Source organism: Phyllostomus discolor, chromosome X (genome assembly GCF_004126475.2).
Source record: "Phyllostomus discolor isolate MPI-MPIP mPhyDis1 chromosome X, mPhyDis1.pri.v3, whole genome shotgun sequence".
NCBI lineage: Eukaryota > Metazoa > Chordata > Mammalia > Chiroptera > Phyllostomidae > Phyllostomus > Phyllostomus discolor.
The window spans coordinates 103,944,206-103,962,089 of NC_050198.1; the positions used below are offsets into that span (position 1 = coordinate 103,944,206).

Sequence of the window (17,884 nt, forward strand, 5' to 3'; positions counted from 1 at the left end):
CATGTGTCTTATCTATTCACATAGCACAATGAGATGAAGCAGTCACATGTGTTACCATCAGACAAATCCTAGCTCAGGGCTGCAAGCCTTCTCGGTTCAAAGGTTAATGGTGCTTTTTTGGGACTGAAGTTACGGCTGTCAGCCACGGTTCGTGTAGGCCTGTGAATAAGATTTGAAATGGCTCAAAGCAATCAAGTCGCTACGCGTTTCACAGCAGATGCTACATTATGTAAGTCATGGATGTAGCTCTCTGTTATGCATATAAGACGAATGGCATTCTTAAGTGTAACAACTAGAGAGCAATTAAAAACTATATTATGGAGTATAGGGGAGAAGTGTTATTGCAAGGGAATTCAAAGGACAGAGGTCAACATGTGCTGGAGGAAAAGGAGTTACAGAATGTCAGAACTGGAGGAAACCTGTAAAACAGCTGGACCAATTCTGTTACAGAAAATCAGAGAGGTTTAATTAATTGCCTAAGAGTGCACAGCTTCTAGCAACTGGAAGCAGTGAGTGGAAGAAGATCTGATAGCTGGGCCTGAGTCAAACCTGGAAAAGCAACAGAGTCGAATGTCGGGAGCGGGGACAGATTCCAAAAGGCGGGAAAATGAGAGAGAATGCAGAAAGGAAAGAATGTGCGCACACACTGGAACAGATACTCAAACTGGGAATAACAGGAAGGCGCAGAAGGATATAAAATGATTATGGAATGGGGTTAAAGGGTAGGCAGAAGCATCTAGATCTGATGTGACAGACGACACAATTCCACTGGGAGGGACATGTCAGTTCCATGAAAGTGGATGACACTGGGTGCAGGGGGCAGCCACAGGGGGCATTGGGAGGAATCCAGTAAGTGGCAAGTCCTGGACCGTGGCAGAAGAGTGTCCTGAAGGAAGCCACTCCAAAAAAACTGAGGATAACATGGTCACTGGGACAGACGCAAAGGTTACCCTCAGAACATCTAGGCTGTTGATCTGTGAGAGCAAAAACACCACTGGAGTAGGTAAGTTTTATGATCTCACAAAAGGTTTTTGTTTTGGTTTGGTTTTTAAAGAAAAGCTATCGTGGTGTTAACAACCTGGATCTCTGGCTTCTTTGAAAAAGAGAAATCTGGCAACACCGAGCCTGCACATGGAGACCAATGGTGTATACTCCTGTAGGTGTATCCTGTGCCCAACAGTCCACCGTGGTCTCTACCGCTGTCTGTGACCTCCCTGTCCCCTGCACACTGGTCCTTGCAATCTCTATGTCTCGGCTGGTCACTAAGTTTTCTCCTGATACTTTTATTTACCTTGTCATGCATGTTTTAGGTTAAACAACTACTATCCAGGATGTTTTGCATTAAAATTGAAAATACGGATCTTTTGAATGAAAAAGACATCAGTCAAAGAGAGAGCAAAACGCAAATGTGACTAGAACTGGTCGAATTCTGAGGGCATCCATTCATTTTTATCAGCTATGGAAAATATGGGAAAAGGAAAAACGTTTGATGCTTTGAGGTGGCCACAATTTATTTTGCTGAAAACAAGTAGGATGCCTCCATTTTAAATTGACTGTAAAAAGTAATAGAGTTATCTTGGAAAAGCCTCTGAATTTAGATTTATCTCAGCTTCTGCCTGTAGATTGAAAAAAAAAATCTATGAGATGAGAGCCAGTGAGTGATAAATAAAAAGCTTAAATCTGATTTTGAATTCCTCTTACTTAGAATGATAAACGAACATTTCATACTTCAGTTATATACTATTTAGTGCAGAAATATTCTGTATACGTACATTTGCAATGGCTAAAAAAGTAACAAAATGAAAAGAAAAATCTGAAAAACAGGCAACAATCACGGGAAATGAGTATCTAGATCTGCCTAATGACAGAGGAATGACAGTTTCCTTCACTTGTGAACATGTGTTATAAAAATTAGAGGAAAAGCGAGAAAATGTCCCTCTCAAAGACACAATATATGATCGTTATACTGCACATTCATTTCAAAAAGACAACTTGTTTTCTAACTGCAAAGCGTCCCCGATTTTCTTTCAAAACTCAATTCACTTTATTTGAATAGGGCCCTGGAAGAATGCAATGCTTGACCACACAAAACTGTGGTCAGAGTTTGTGTTTAAGTCCCAGCAACGAAGAGACACGGGTGGTGGAGATCCACCATTTCCAAACAAGCAAATATAAACAAACACAAGCTCAATGGCAAGGACCTGGAACTTCCCATTTGTCCCACTGTCATCCAAGTTAAGGAAAACATGGAATCCTGTGAACAGTTCCTGAGAAACACGCAGACTGATCTGCTGAGATATATTTTTTCCTGTAGGTTTCAAATATTAAACTGCCACTTCCATGATTTGTTTGTAACCAGCTCAAGTAAAAATCGCAAGGGCAACATAATATCCATCCAATATAGTATTCAGATAATTGTGTGTATTTGGAATCTAACCAAGCTCTTTGATGCCATTCATTCCAAACAACAGACACTTGAACATTCTAATTGAATGCTGCTTCCAACGATGAGTCAGATTTACTGAGAGGGCATACCAACACTGTACTCCAGTTCAACTCTGCCCTGGTGACATGAAATTGCATTACAGATAAATTAATAGTTGTGAACGCTTTTGGCTAGTGGCCTCTATCCTACATAGCCTTTCAAAAAGCAATTTCGGTGCCTATCAAGGTAGAAATCAGCAGTTGTAATTTTTTAGTACAGCTGCAAAACAATAGGACCCCTTAAGAGCTGAACTTTTGACAGCACTATTCATGATGATTTATGTGTTTGTATGTAATTTGATTATTATATTAATTCTGCTGATTACTGCTTCAGCTAATAAAGTGAAGGTCACTTCCAAAATAAATCTTCATTATATTTCACAGAAAGTAACTGCTGCAACTAGTTGTTTTCTTTAATTAAAAATTAATATAACAAGAAGGAACATCGACTTTGGGGTTGCTGCATCTGCTGGTACAAGAGAAATAGACGGCGAGGATGTAATGTCCCCAGGACAAAACCAACAAACCAGAAAGTGCCTATAGGAAGAACTATATTCTACCTATGCATTAGTACAAATTTTCAAATTACAAGAATAAAAACTGGACGGTGTTTAACGCTTCTGAACTTGGAAACATAAAGAATCTTGGAAAACACCCTCCAAATTCATAAATGTAAAAATGCACGGCGACGTTTTCGTTTCTGAAGTTAGACGTGTGGGATTCTGTGCCTGAAACATGAACGGCAGGTCATCACCTTAACCAGCATTTTTTCCGAAAGGTGGTAAGAGACCTTTTCTGCCTCTTAAGATAAATACTGGGCACCAGGCCCTGACAGCTTTGGAGGGAGATCAGAGGAAAAATGGCAAGGGCTCACATTAATATATTATTCTCATTTAATCTATTTTTACACACAGAACATTCTGTGTCCTGGATTTAGTGCTCCGTCTTATTATTTTTTTTTGAAGCTCTCTAGACCTTCAGCTGAGGTCCTAGCATCAAAGCAAATGAAACATGATGTATACTTTCCCACGCTACACAGACGCCGCTCCTGATTAACCTGCTCGCTGTGTCCCAGTCCCAGTGACCTCCCCGTGCCTCTGAAGACCCCATCCAGACCTGTGACTCGGTCCCAGCTCCTTAGAAAGCCCTCCCCTCAAAGCTGCATATGCTTTCAGTGTCACTGCATGCAAATGCCAGCGTCCTGAGTGGCCTTCCCTGACCACCATGGCACCTGGAGGGACCGTCCCTACCCCTACCAGCACGCGCTTCCTGCCGTATCACCCTATCTTTCCTTCATAGTACATATCACTCTCTAAAATTACTTGTCTACTGTCTCTCTGTCCAACACTCTTCAGCATCCCCTCCCAACCACAGGGGAGGGGGTGAGGCTGGGAGGAGGTGGGGAAAGGGAGAAAAAATGGGGACAAATGTAAGGGCATAAACAATAAAATTTTTAAGATATACGTCTAAGACACCCAGAAGTTAGTATAAAGCAGTCTATATAGTACTTAATGAACTCTAGTTGCTATTCTAAGTTAACATACGATAAAACTGAAAGACCAAGTTCAAAGTCAATGCTCCCCTAACTTTTCCTGTAACAAGTGTTCTTTTTAGGTTACCCACATCTAACGTGCCTTAAGAGAGTGTAAGTGTGTGTGTGTGTGTGTGTGTGTGTGTGGTAAGTACGTGTGTATTCAGACAAAATGCATACGGCTACTAAACAAGTACAAAGATAGCAACTGTACTGGTGATAACAAGCGCAATGAATACCATTACTAGATTCCTCTTGTGATCAACAGCACATATTTGCAAGACACTTTCAAAGGCTTAATCTTCAGCCAAGAAAGATGTCTTTTTCTTTTTTTTTTAAAGACTTTATTTTTTTTTTAGAGAGGGAAGGGAGGGAGATAGAGAGAGAGAGAGAGAGAGAAACATCAATGTGCGGTTGCTGGGGATCATGGCCTGCAACCCAGGCATGTGCCCTGGCTGGGAATCGAACCTGGGACACTTTGGTTTGCAGCCCACGCTCAATCCACTGAGCTACACCAGCCAGGGCGAAAGATGTCTTTTTCAAAGGGACATATGCACAGTGGTTTTTCTTTCTAATTCAGGAGTATGAAGAAATGTAATGCTAGTTTCCATCTGTATTTGCTTGCGAAAGAAGTACATCATAGCACACACTGCCCCTGTGCAGGGAAAAGTGAGGTCTAAACCCAAAGGGAGAAAAAAGGCAAGAACCTAATTCCAGGGAGGGTTACAGTAGGTGCTGTACTAGATTTCAGACGGCGGCAGCTCTGATCCTGGCACATCCGCCAGCGTCACAGGACCACTGCAGGCTGACAGTTAGCTGGCCATCTTAAAAGCATCAAAGGTAAAAACACTCCAGTCAGAAGTCTCACTCTCAGCCCTGGCTGGTGTGGCTCACTGTGGGTTGAGTGGCGGCCTGTGGACCGCAGGGTCGCTGGTTCCATTCCCAGTCAGGGCACATGCCTGGGCTGAGGGCCAAGGCCTCAGGTAAGTGGCAGAGGCAGGATTAGAACTCACGCAGTATGGCTTCAAGGGCTCTACTCTTCCAGGGGTGTCCAAGGCGCGGCCCAAGGGCCCCGTATGGCCCAGGATGGATCTGAATGCAGCCCAACACGAAATCGTAAATTTACTTCAAACCTTTTTTTTGCTCATCAGTTTTCAATCGTGTTTGTGTATTTAATGTGTAGCCCAAGAAAACTTCTTCCGGTGTGGCCCAGAGACACCGAAAGGTTGGACATCCCTGCCACCTCTCGGAATATATGTTGAAACATAAACTTAGGATCAAAGTTAATTGCTCATTCAATAGATGTATGTTATTCAAAAGAAGCTATGTTAGAGTTAATTCCCTCTAGTTTTAAATGCACCTGAAGAATGTGGGCCTATGCAGGTGGGGCCATGATTAACGACTATAGATTGAAGAAGTCAGAATTTTCAAATTCAAATAAAGTCAAAAAAGATTTCCTTAAGAAACACAGCCACACTGTGAGCTCCACTTTTCTTTTAAAAACTCTAGATGGAGCCCTGGCTGGCGTAGCTCAGTGGATTGAGGGCGGGCTGCAAACCAAAGTGTCGCAGGTTCGATTCCTAGTCAGGGTACATGCCTGGGTTGCAGGCCAGAACCCCCAGCAACCGCACATTGATGTTTCTCTCTCTCTCTCTCTCTCTTTCTCCTTCCCTTCCCTCTCTAAAAATAAATAAATAAAATCTTACAAAATATATACTAAAAAAAAGAAATAACACTTTAAAATTTTAAAAAATTAAAAAAAAAGAATTGGTGTCTTTCTAACGCCTGATCAAATGTAATTCAAATTAATAAACTCAATATTAAAAAAAACCTTATTTTAAAAAAAAACTCTAGATGGGAAAGCAAAAAACTGGAAAGATATGCCTGTTTATCAATACATGTGCACTTGTATGAAATAATTCAATGTAGGGATAATTAGTCTAAGGGTAAATTATAAATTGCAGGTTTATGAATTTGAAATGAGCATGGATTAAAGATTGGAAGAGTCATTTAAAAATGGTTGACACTAGCTTGGTTTCTTTTTTTTAATTATTGTTCCAAAACAGTTGTCTCCATTTCGCCCCACTACTCTCCTCCGCCCCACCCCCCTGCACCTCCCACCCTCAAACCTACCCCCCCTGCTGTCATTCTGAAGCCAAATATAGCTCCCTGTTTATGCTATTCATTTGTGTAGTAAATTGTTTTAAAATGGAATACAAAGTAAAAACATTCCAATTATTATGAATCTTCAATTGGTAAGATTAAAATCAGTACAGTTTTACCATATGAAATTAGGATTCAGGGGGGGTAATATTTTTATTCTATTCATTATATCAGGCAAGTGACAACCTACTGCCTAACCTGAGGAAAGTAGAAGCGACAGTAAATATTTCAACCCCCAAAGAGTGCTCATTTCCAGATGACCTAGTACATGGAAGAAAAATCCAGTTTCTGTTCTGTAGTACTTAATCTTTCTACGGTAAAGATTAAGTACTACAGTTTCTTAGTACTTATAGTTTCTAATAGTTAGTACTAATAGTTTCTAATACAACTATTTAAATATTTAATTTATTCAGCACCTACTCTGTGCCAGCCAAAGTTCTAACTCAGCAGCTTTAACTATGCATGAATAAAATATGCCAAACTCAACAGTAAGGAAAAAATTGTGGAATGCCCATTCTGTAGCAGGCTAGGTGCTAGGAAGTACAGCAGACACAGCAATGACTAAATTTTCTGCAGCCAATATATCTATGAACAGACATAAATTATTAGGTAATTCAATTACACCATTAAATGCCAAATACTAGATCTTGTATGTATAAACCAAAGTCTCTACATATATAATGTTTCAGTAATTACTAAAACATTCACTGTACATATCAAGACTGTAAATTCATGGAACATTGATGTTATAATACTCTATTACTTTGGTGTTGCACAAATTTCAAGGCACTTTTCCTAACATTATCACATTTGAGTCTCACAGTAGCGCAGGTAAGGTGGTACGGTGAGATTTAACTACCCTTTCCATAACACAGGTAAAGCAATTGAGGCTCCAAAAATTGAAATGCCATGTTCAAGTTCATGAAAATAATAACATGGGAGAGCTAGAATCAGATCCCAATTCCGAGACCACTATTTTTGTGACACATGGAAAACTTTATAACTTCCGTGTCGTGAAACGTCGAATGACAAGGAATTTTATTAAAAAGATTCAATGTTTGAGCATTCCCTGCCAAAGCAGAAGCTAAACTGATGAAGAATTAGAAATGAACAACTGAAATAATCAGTTCTATCACTGTTGTATGCAATCACAGTAATTGGATCAATGTGGAAAAAAAAAACAAACTTTAACTGGGAAACAGCATGGACACGACCCCCAGCTATCTAACAGACCTACACTTTCCAGAAAGGAAAGCCTCAGATCTTTGTAATCTAGCTGCCTTTGGGGTTTTTGTTTCTTGAATTAGGTTGAAAATAAACACACTTCGCGTATTATTTCTAATATGCTTGCACAATATGCGAGGTCTGTCCAGAAAGTATCTAGCCACGACATATGAAAAACAGACTTATTGAAGACAATACAAGATACAAAAAAACAGTGTACATAAGACAATGACGCCTCAGTCCCCTTCAAAGCGGGCACCTTGGGACCTCACACAGTTCTCCCAGTTGCCATCAGATGCCCTGTTGTATTTTCCCGAATCTCATCCATGGTCTGAAATCTCTTCCCTTTCAAAGGTGATTTTGGTTTAGGGAAAAGCCAGGCATCATGGGGCACCAACTTTGGGCTGTAGTGGGGCTGAGTCACCTGGGTGATTTGATGTTTGGCTAAAGCTCTCTGCACAAGATGTGACACATGAGCGGGCAATTTGTTGCGATGAGGCTGCCAATCACCAGTTGGCTGTAGCTGTGGCCTTCTGAATCATCCCAATAGTTCCCACAGAGGAATGAATGTTCAAGCTTAACACAAAATTGGATGCAGGTTGGTTGCTCTACTCACTCAGTCATTTTGAATGTGACGGCCACACAGTGCACACGCTCACTCAATGGTGTCCACCCCCCCCACTGACTGGTACAGTGAAGTCGTCATTGTTCACACATGTGCATTCCAGTCCATGCTCCTTGGCTGCCAGGTTACATTGATGTCACACAAACTGTTCTCTTTATATTAACAATGGCTGGACTTTTTCTGGACAGACCTCGAATACGTATTTCAAAGGGTTGGGTCAAGAATTGTTTTGAACGATCCTTCAAAAGTTAATCTACGCAATTGCATAGCATTACCTTTTAATTGAATCAAACAAAAAATCTCAGCTCCCAATATTGAACTTGATTTAAATATCACTGGACTGAATTCAAATATCACTGTCACCCTATACAAAGCCACCTTTCACCCTTAGAGAAGTTATTAGACTTGTTTTAAGATCTGGAGTACTAAACAAATGTAACCTAGGAGAAAATGACTAGGAACATTTTTGTTCCTACCTGAGTATAATGTAGTATCTGAGTTAGTTAGCCTCGAACAGGGCATTGCTAAAATAGAAACTCAAACTGCATATTTTGTGCAGCCAATATAATTCTAATATATTCATGAGACTCACAATAAATGCTCCAGCACCACATACTTAAATATAATGTAATCTTTAATAAGAAGTTATTCTCAAATTAAAAGTCTTCTCCTGTCAAAACCTGAGGAATAATGCAGGCAAGGACACAAAACCATTCCATTGCTTTATTAACGACAATGCTCACTGATCTGTGAATAACCTGGAAAAAAATGAAGATTATTGAGTTACTTTCCCAATCTATCCATTCATCAACACCGAACAGGTTTCAAAATGATGAATGATCCCACCAGCCTGCTGTTTATCCTAAGCGACGTTCTCTCCTCCAGGGAAAAACAAGCAAATGATCATGCAAACACCATCATGCCTACCTCTACGCTTTATGTATCATCTCTATGCCAATACACACTATTAACTAGAGGGAAAAGTATCTGTAAGATCACATACGAGAGATTCAGAAAATGAGATTTGTTGCTGTGCTTATTTTGCCCTCCAGGATCCTGTGGTTTATAAAAATTCTATTCGAACAGTCCTCCAACTTTTGGGAGACAAGATTTGGGTGATCTTGCTCGAACTGCTAGGAATCCCCTTCCCAGAAAAATACTCCCAGTCATACCACTACACACATACACACACACACACACACACACACACACAAAACCTGCCATGTAATTTCAGGGTATTTGCGTCTCATTTCTGAAACCCAGGTGATGGATTTCAGGCACGGGAGGTGAGATTAAGAACCCCTGAATTTGAATAACTCCTCTAACTATACCCAACATTCTATACTGTCTATTTTAGGCTAAGATAGTTTTTTTTTTTAAGATGATGGCTATACGTTTCCTTATGCCATAATTACACAGAGCCAAATTTAAAAAAATAAGAGAATTATATAGCTTTTTAAATGCATGGATGAAAAAAAGTAGAAGAAAATATGTCAAAGTGTTCAGTGTTAACAGGTGATGGGATGTAAGTTAATTATAATAATAATAAATAATACTTCTGTTCCTACTTTCCAAATTTCCTGCATATGAAATTACATTTCTTATATAATAAAAAAACACAACTTTTTAAAATTTTAGCATGATGACAGCAACAACAGAAAAATGGTAAAGTAAATTAAGGTACATACATCCATATACCAAGGAGCTACTTTGCCATTTTAATCTTTTAAATTACATTTTATTGATTATACTATTATAGTTGTCCTGATTTTTACCCCCTTATCCCCCTCCACCCAGCACCCCTCACTCCCTCAGGCAGTCCCCCCACCATTGTTCATGTCCATGGGTCATGGGTATAAGTTCTTTGGCTGCTCCATTTCCTATCCTGTACTTTACATCCCCAGGGCTATTCTGTGACTACCTATTCGTACTTCTTAATCTCCTCACCTCTTCGCCCATTCTCTCCCTCCCCCATCGCATCTGACAACTTTCCAGTAACTAACTTCTCTTGCTTTTAAGAGTCTCTCTTTATCTTTAACTTAGGCATTTTAATAATGATGTGTCTTGGAATAGGCCTCTTTGCATTCATCATAATTGCAACTCTGTGCTTCCTGGACTTGCATGTCTATTTCCTTCACCAAATTAGGTAAGTTTTTTTTTTTACTGTTTTTTTTTCCAGATAGATTTCAAATTTCTGTTCTTTCTCTTCTCCTTCTGGTACCCCTATGAGGCAAATGTTGGACCTCTTAAACTTGTCCTAGAGGTTGTCTACATTATCCTCATTTTTGGATTCTTTTTTTTCTTGTTGCTCTGATTGGTTGTTTTTTACTTCCTTATGTTTCAAATCATTGATTTGATTCTCAGCTTCATCCACTCCACTGTTGTTCCCCTGTAAATTGTTGTTTATTTGAATTAGCAAATCCTTCATTTCTGGCTGGATCTTTTTTATGCTGCTGACGTCCTCACTAAGTTCCCTGAGCATCCTTATAAATAGTGATTTGATCTCTGCATGTCATAAATCGTTTATCTCCATTTTGTTTAGTTCTTTTCCTGGAGTTTTGATGTGTTCCTTCTTTTGGGCCATGTTCCTTTGTCTCCTCGTTTTAGCAGCCTCCCTGTGTTTGTTTCTATGTATCAGGTAGAGCTGCTTTGACTCCGTGTCTTGCTAGTGTGGCCTATGTAGTAGGTGTCCTGTAGGGTCCAGTGGCGCAGCCTCCCCTACGACCCAAGCTGGGTGTTCGAGGTGCACCCTTGGTGCTCTCTCCTCCTCTCTTTTTAAAAGCTGTAAGTTAGAGATCAGCTTGTGTCCCACAATTTCCTGAGGTAGAGGTTGCGCCTACTCCGTTTGCCACATACAACGCTCAGGAAAATGTCATTTGAGTATGAACACCTGGTGCCAAGTGTCTGGTGGAGAGTTTGCACACACACACACACACACACACACACACACACACACACACACCATTCATATTACGGTATATGCTAAAAGTAAAACATACTCGCCTTTTACGTTTTAACAATCCTACTACATTGTAGGACAAAAAGGAAATAAAATCCAGGTCCCTGAAGAATGAAAGACTGAACTACTTAGTAAACAATCAGTGAAATCCCTTCCCTTTACAAAACACAAGCAACAGTCTCTGGGTAGTCTAGGTCTGCTTATAAAAGAACATCAAGTTTATTTGCTCCCACTGGTACTGCTCCGCTTTACAGGCTATGAAAACATGACCCAGCATAGGAAACCTATTCTGGATTAGAAAGTAATTCTAAAGGCTACTTACTATGTTACCAACCACACAGATAACAGAAATAAATCAGTCGGTTAGGGCTTGAAAAGAACTTCTGTTTGGAAGATATACTATAAGAGTTTAAAAACCTATATACTACATATATATCCTTATCTGTGTGCCAGAAAAAATATTAACCAACACATATATAGTAGGGAAAACGCTATGGCTTGCTAGATTAGAAAAAATCTATGGGTCTCAATGACTTTTCTTCCAATATGCTCCAATTTATGTATCATGACATTAATGGATAGTAGGTGGTACAATAAATAAGCATCGTTTTCTTAGCTTAAAAAAATCTACCTATTTAAATTGACAAAAACCTCAGAGGGCATTTACTCATGAAAGTTATCTCTAGTAGTTAACATGTTATACTGTTTATGCAGAATTCATTTAGAATGCAAGGATATGACTTCCAAATGCCTTTGAATCCTTCGCATAAATATGCATGCATGCCATTTATAACAGTAGCCTTGATGAGAACACACTGTAACTGGCTGTGAGGAACGCTTAAGAGGCTCGTATTAAAACAGAATATAGAATGGCGGTTAGAAATCACAGAACTGGTGACACGTAACCCTGATAACCTGGTGATAAAAAGTGCAGGCTGTGATGTATAGATGGTGGCAGCGCTACTACTTTGGGACATAAACAGAACAATATTTAGATGAAATTATAAAGCATTATGCAGGGAATCCAATAGCCAATTAAAAGAGGATATGCCCAGGCCAAGTAAATGCATTTGTATCATGATTCACACAGGCTCGTGTATACAATATATAGGAAGAACTCAAGAGTTACTTTAATTACCAAAGAACCACCCCCAATTTTAATATACTATTTCAAATGCAAGAGAAAAAGTTCTTTTGTTGTTTTAGGATCTATCTATCTACACACACATTCAATTACCTCATTCTCTGAAAGTATCACTGTAAATTGCAAAGGGTCAGGTATCATTTTTACTGCAAACACTGAGCCTGAACCACACACAAAATTCCGAGATAAGCTCTACAGAGGAGACAAAGATATGGAAGGCTGATAAAACCTCAGCCTTAGGAGGTTATGATGATGTTTGGGGGGGGGGGGGATGTGTTGGGTTGGGTTATTTTTTTGGGGGGTCTAGGATTTAATGCATAAGGGTCTCACTCTGAAATTTTCTATCAGTACAGGAGACAAAGAACTTTTGAATGTCTTGTCCTATAAAAACAAGAAATAAGCAAACACTAAATACATACTTAGAAAAAGGTGTGCATTAGGAAAGGATATGTAAGGATTTAGTGGGGGCGGGGAAATGACATTAAATATTTCCTTTCCATAAAGTGCTGGTGGGAAGCCTGAGAACTTCCGATCACTCCCCAGTGGTCTGTTCCTTCTATCCCTATCTCCCTACCCTGAAGTTCTCTGGGAGTGGGCAGCACAAGATAAAAGAATGTGGTTCCTTTTGAATCAGGCAATGCCACAGGAAGAGGAAAAGAATGATTAAGAAAACCCTCCAAGTCCCCCATTAGTTGCAATTGGTAGGAGGACGTGTGGTCCTGGGAGATACGACACTCCCTATCCCTCCCCATTTGGGCAGCGGATTAGAGGAGAAAGAGCTTGTCTGGAAACACACAGACCTATCATATTCAGAATTAAGCTGCTTTCAAATATATGAAATTTTCACCTCCCTTCATAAAATCACATTGTTAAAAAATGCAGATCTGAGAATACCTACTTCTAGCTGTATACTGGACTGAAAGCAGGAAGGGACCTTCAGTTACAAAAAAAACCTATTTTTTAAGTCTTTTTTTTAGATTTTATTTATTTTTAGAGAGGGAAGGGGGGGGGGAGAGAGAGAGAGAGAGAGAGAGAGACACATCAATGTGCGGTTGCTGGGGGCTATGGCCTGCAATCCAGACATGTGCCCTGACTGGGAATCGAACCTGTGACACTTTGGTTCGCAGCCCGTGCTCAATCCACTGAGCTATGCCAGCCAGGGCTAAAAAAAAAAACTATTTCTTATATTAAACAGAATTTTTGTTGCACTGATGAGATTTAAGGAAATAAGAGAAATGTCCACAGCAAACCTCCCAGTCCCAAACACACACACACATGCAAGCACAGTATAAACAAACCCTGAGCTGAATTCAAAGCTTTTCTTTTTGAAGATTGGATTTATTTATTTTTAGAGAGAGGGGAAGGGAGGGAGAAAGAGAGGGAGAGAAATATCAATGTGTGGTTGCCTCTCCAGCACCCCCTACTGGGGACCTGGCCCGCAACCCAAGCATGGGCCTTGACCAGGAATCCAACCAGCGACCATTTGGTTTGCAGGCTGGCGCTCAATCCACTGAGCCACAGCAACCAGGGCTGAATTCAAAGTTTTGAGCATTAAATAGTGCAACTAACCCGTATCAGTGTGGGAGCTGTATCTGGGGCTCCTTCATTAAGTAAAAATCCCCTGAGGGGAGTGGAAGTGATCTCAAATCTTAGCGCCTTCTGGCTGAAGCAAACACAAATAATCCTCGAAGGAAAGCATGCCTAATTTGGGGTCCCAGATTTCCGCAGATTGAAGTCAATGAAATGTAAACTCAAGAGCAAAGATAAGCAAGGCACGAGGAAATAAACCATTAACATAAATCAAAAGAAACAACACATGGCAGAATGCAACATATACATATATGTAATATAAATAAAATTAACAAGCAGAAGAGAATATCAAACAACGATGTGGAAGATTTGGAGGGGGGATGAAAGATGAAAGTATTGAAGTAAAAAGCAAGTGTTAAACTACAGATTAGTCACAGGTGAAGGGAATTAATAAACTGAAAAAACAGACCTCAATACATAAAATGCAGCGAGAATGACAAGAAGACAGAAAATATGACACATAAAACAAAGATTAAGAAGGACGAAAGAGAGAATGCTACATTCTACAACACACCTGGTTAGGGTTCCTAAAAGGTGAGAAGAGAGACAATGGAGGAAAAAGAGTAATTGCAAAGATATTGCCTGGTAATTTTCCAAAATGATGACAACTGACAGAGGACATACAATGTAGCTGTTTGAAACATATGGAATTGTATGTCAAATGGTTTAATTTTGTTAATTTCAGATGGATCAACCTATAGCAAGCTAGATACACACAGAAAACCAAAACCTACATTCGCTGCAATGAAAATGCAGAACACCAAAGATGAACTAACTTAAAAGAAACCTGAGAGAGAAGAGGTACCACTTACAAAGAAATGACAACTAGGCCGACATCAAGTTTTTTAACAGCAAAAATGGAACCCAAATCCCAGTGGAAGAAATGTTTAACATACTGACAGAGGGCGGTGAGCACAGGAGGCCAAATGCAGATGCTGCGTTATGGAAATGTACGCCCGACTTCTATGTGTTTCTACTGACCAGTGTCGCCCCAATATATTTCATTTAAAAAACTAACTGCCAACTGGAACATGTTCACCTAGCAAATCTTCATTCAAAACAAAAAGGCCAAAGTTATTCTCATATATGCAAAAAGTAGGAAGCATTTACTACCAACAGAAGTAAAGTAGAGGAACTTTTTAATACATTTCAGAAAAAAAAAAGGTAACAGACCAAGGCTATCCAATGGGATTATAAAGATGTGATATGTTATTTATTTAGAGCTCTAAATATAGACTCAGAAAATATGAAAAATAAAGGGACGAAAAAGATATAACAGGGAACTACTAAAAAGATGGAGTAGCTATTTGAATACCAAAGCAGACTTTAAGAAAAAAAATGCATTATTGGTGATGAAGAAAGTCATCAGCTAATGTAAAACACTAAATTAATCAGGAAGATGATAAACAATTATAAATTTATGACTTTCATAAACTGCCTCAATAAATATAAGGTAAAAACTGATAAAATTATAGGGTTAAGTTGACAAATCAAACATCATAATGGGAGATATTTCAAAACACATTACTTGGCTCTCAATAGATCAAAGGAAAAAACCTCAATAAAAGTAAAGTTTGAAAAGTACAATTCGAAGCTTGACTTGTTATTACACACCAGGACCAATCATGAGAGAACCCTGTACCCGACAAGTAGATAAACACATTCCTCTTGAGCACATACAGAAAAATGGGAAAAATTCAGGACATACGAAGTCATAAAATAAAAGTTCAAAGAATTAGAACCATAAAAACATAGTTTCTGGACACAATACAATTAAATTTTATGCTGAGAGCAGAAGAATCAAACAAAGTAACTCTTTTAAAACACCTTAGAACAACTCATGGTCAATAAAAAGAAAATCACGGAAATTAAGATATGACTAAAAGATAACAAAAATAATACTTGAATAAGTATGTAAAATTCAAAACAGTAATGAGAACTTTATCATCGTAAAAGGTAACTGTAACTCATCCGGGTTCAGCCTCAGAGCTGACAGGCTCAGGAGGTGGGAGGGATGAACTGAACAAAACCCAAAGAAAGCAAAATAAAGGAGATAATAAAGAGGCCAAGTTAATAAACTAGGACACAAAACGAACGGGTGGGCCAAAAAGTTCATTTGGTTTATTTTCCGTAAGATGGCTCTAGTAGTGCTTAGAGGTCTTTAACTTCATTCCAAACAATTTTTTGAGATTGTATGGTGACAGCTGTCTTATCAGCATGCATTTAAAAACACCTGATCAAAATAGGCGAATTTTTGTGTAGCCATTTTAATGTGGAAGGAGGAAGAAAATAAGCAACGTTTTCAGCACATTATGTCTTATTATTTTAAGCACGGTAAAAGTGCAACTGAGGCCCTGGCTGGCGTAGCTCAGTGGATGGAGCGCGGGCTGCGAACCAAAGCGTCGCAGGTTCGATTCCCAGTCAGGGCACATGCCTGGGTTGCAGGCCACAGCCCCCAACAACCGCACATGGATGTCTCTCTCTGTCTCTCTCTCTCTCTCTCTCTTTCTCCCTCCCTTCCCTCTCTAAAAATAAATGAATAAAATCTAAAAAATTAAAAATAGCACAATATTTTACAAATGCAACTGAAATGCAAACAAAAGATTTGCACAGCGTATGCAGAAGGTGCTGTGATGGGCCCAACATGTCAAAAGTGGATTGCAAAGTTTCGTGCTGGAGATTTCTCACTGGACAATACCCCACGGTCAGGTAGACCAGTTGAAGTTGACAGCAGTCAAATCAAGACATTAATTGAGAACGATCAACCTTTTACCATGGAGGAGATAGCCGACATACTCAAAATATCCAAATCAATGAAGTTATTGGTGAAAATGAAAAATGTGTCTTTTATTTTACAGGAAAAAATATGTGGACTTTTTGGCTAACACAATGTAATAGACAGGATTGAAACCCAAATGAAACTCGCTCAAGAGTTCGGTTAATACATGGAGGAGCCAAGATTAAAATCTAGGCAGTCTATCTCCATAGTCCAGATTCTTAATTACCTCAAAAGTGTTACGTATAAAAGAAAACACTGCGCCCTGGCTGGTGTGGCTCAGTGGACTGGGCGTCAGCCTGCGAACCAAAGAGCTGCTGGTTCGATTCCCAGTCAGGGCACATGCCTGGGTTGCAGGCCAGGTCCCCAGTGGGGGGCACACAAGAGGCAACCACACATGGATGTTTCTCTCCCTCTCTTTCTCCCTTCCTTTCCCTCTTTCTAATAATAAGTAAAAAAATCTTAGAAAAAGAAAACACTGCAGTTTTGACTATATTAATCATTGATATCTATGCGATATAAACACTATGAGGCAAGACCTACATGACACACATAACTGAGAGAAGATTAGTATTCAGAATATATAAAAACTCCTGCAAATTAATAAGAAAAGGACAATAGCCCAATAAACAAATGGACAATAGACTCTTAAAAGCATTTCCCAGAAAACAAATAATCAATAAGCATATGAGAAGACATTCATAAATAATCCGGGAAATGCAAAATAAAAATACAATGCGATGCACTTGCCAATTTGTCACTTTGTAAAGTATGTCATTGTCTATAATCACTATGCTGTATAGCTAAAACTAATACAAAATGACACTGAATATAAACTGTAGTTGAAAAATAAAAATAAAAAAATACAATGCAATGGTTATTTTATGTGAGGTAGATTGACAAAAATTAGAGTCTGATAATAACAAGTGTTGGCAAAGAAGCGGATTTCTGACATACAGCAAGGGGAATATACACTCACTGATACAACTCCATGGAGAAATACCTGGGCACTATCTGGTATGAACGTTTATATATCCCATGACTCAGGAATTCCATTCCTAGATATGTATCCCAGAGAAACCTTTGAGTATGTACATTCTAAACACATAAAAGGATATTTATTAATCAAAGCAAAAACTGGAACTATGTGGTGTCCATCGTGAGAAAAATGAAAAATATATTGTGGTATAATCACAATGTATGATTCATAATACATAACAATGAAAATAAACTATAATTGTACACAAGAAGGATGATACTTTGAAACATAATATTGAGTAGAAAAAAAGAATTTACAGTATGATTCTATTTGTAAAGCTCAAAAACAGTTCAAACTGAATACATCGTTTAGGTAGTAAGTAGGTAGGCAAGTAGAATGATTATAAGAA

General features: G+C 39.1%; 1 protein-coding gene and 1 long non-coding RNA gene across 2 annotated transcripts in view; both read right to left on the bottom strand.

The window, feature by feature from the left end:
* Positions 1 to 17,884, bottom strand: part of CHM (CHM Rab escort protein) — a 142,675-nt gene that overhangs the window by 53,745 nt on the left and 71,046 nt on the right. The window lies entirely within an intron of this gene.
* LOC118498553 lies at positions 12,013 to 13,492 on the bottom strand. Its single transcript, XR_004901042.1, has 2 exons — positions 13,307 to 13,492; positions 12,013 to 13,083 (listed from the first exon to the last, which is right to left on the bottom strand). It is a non-coding gene; the product is annotated as an uncharacterized LOC118498553 (long non-coding RNA).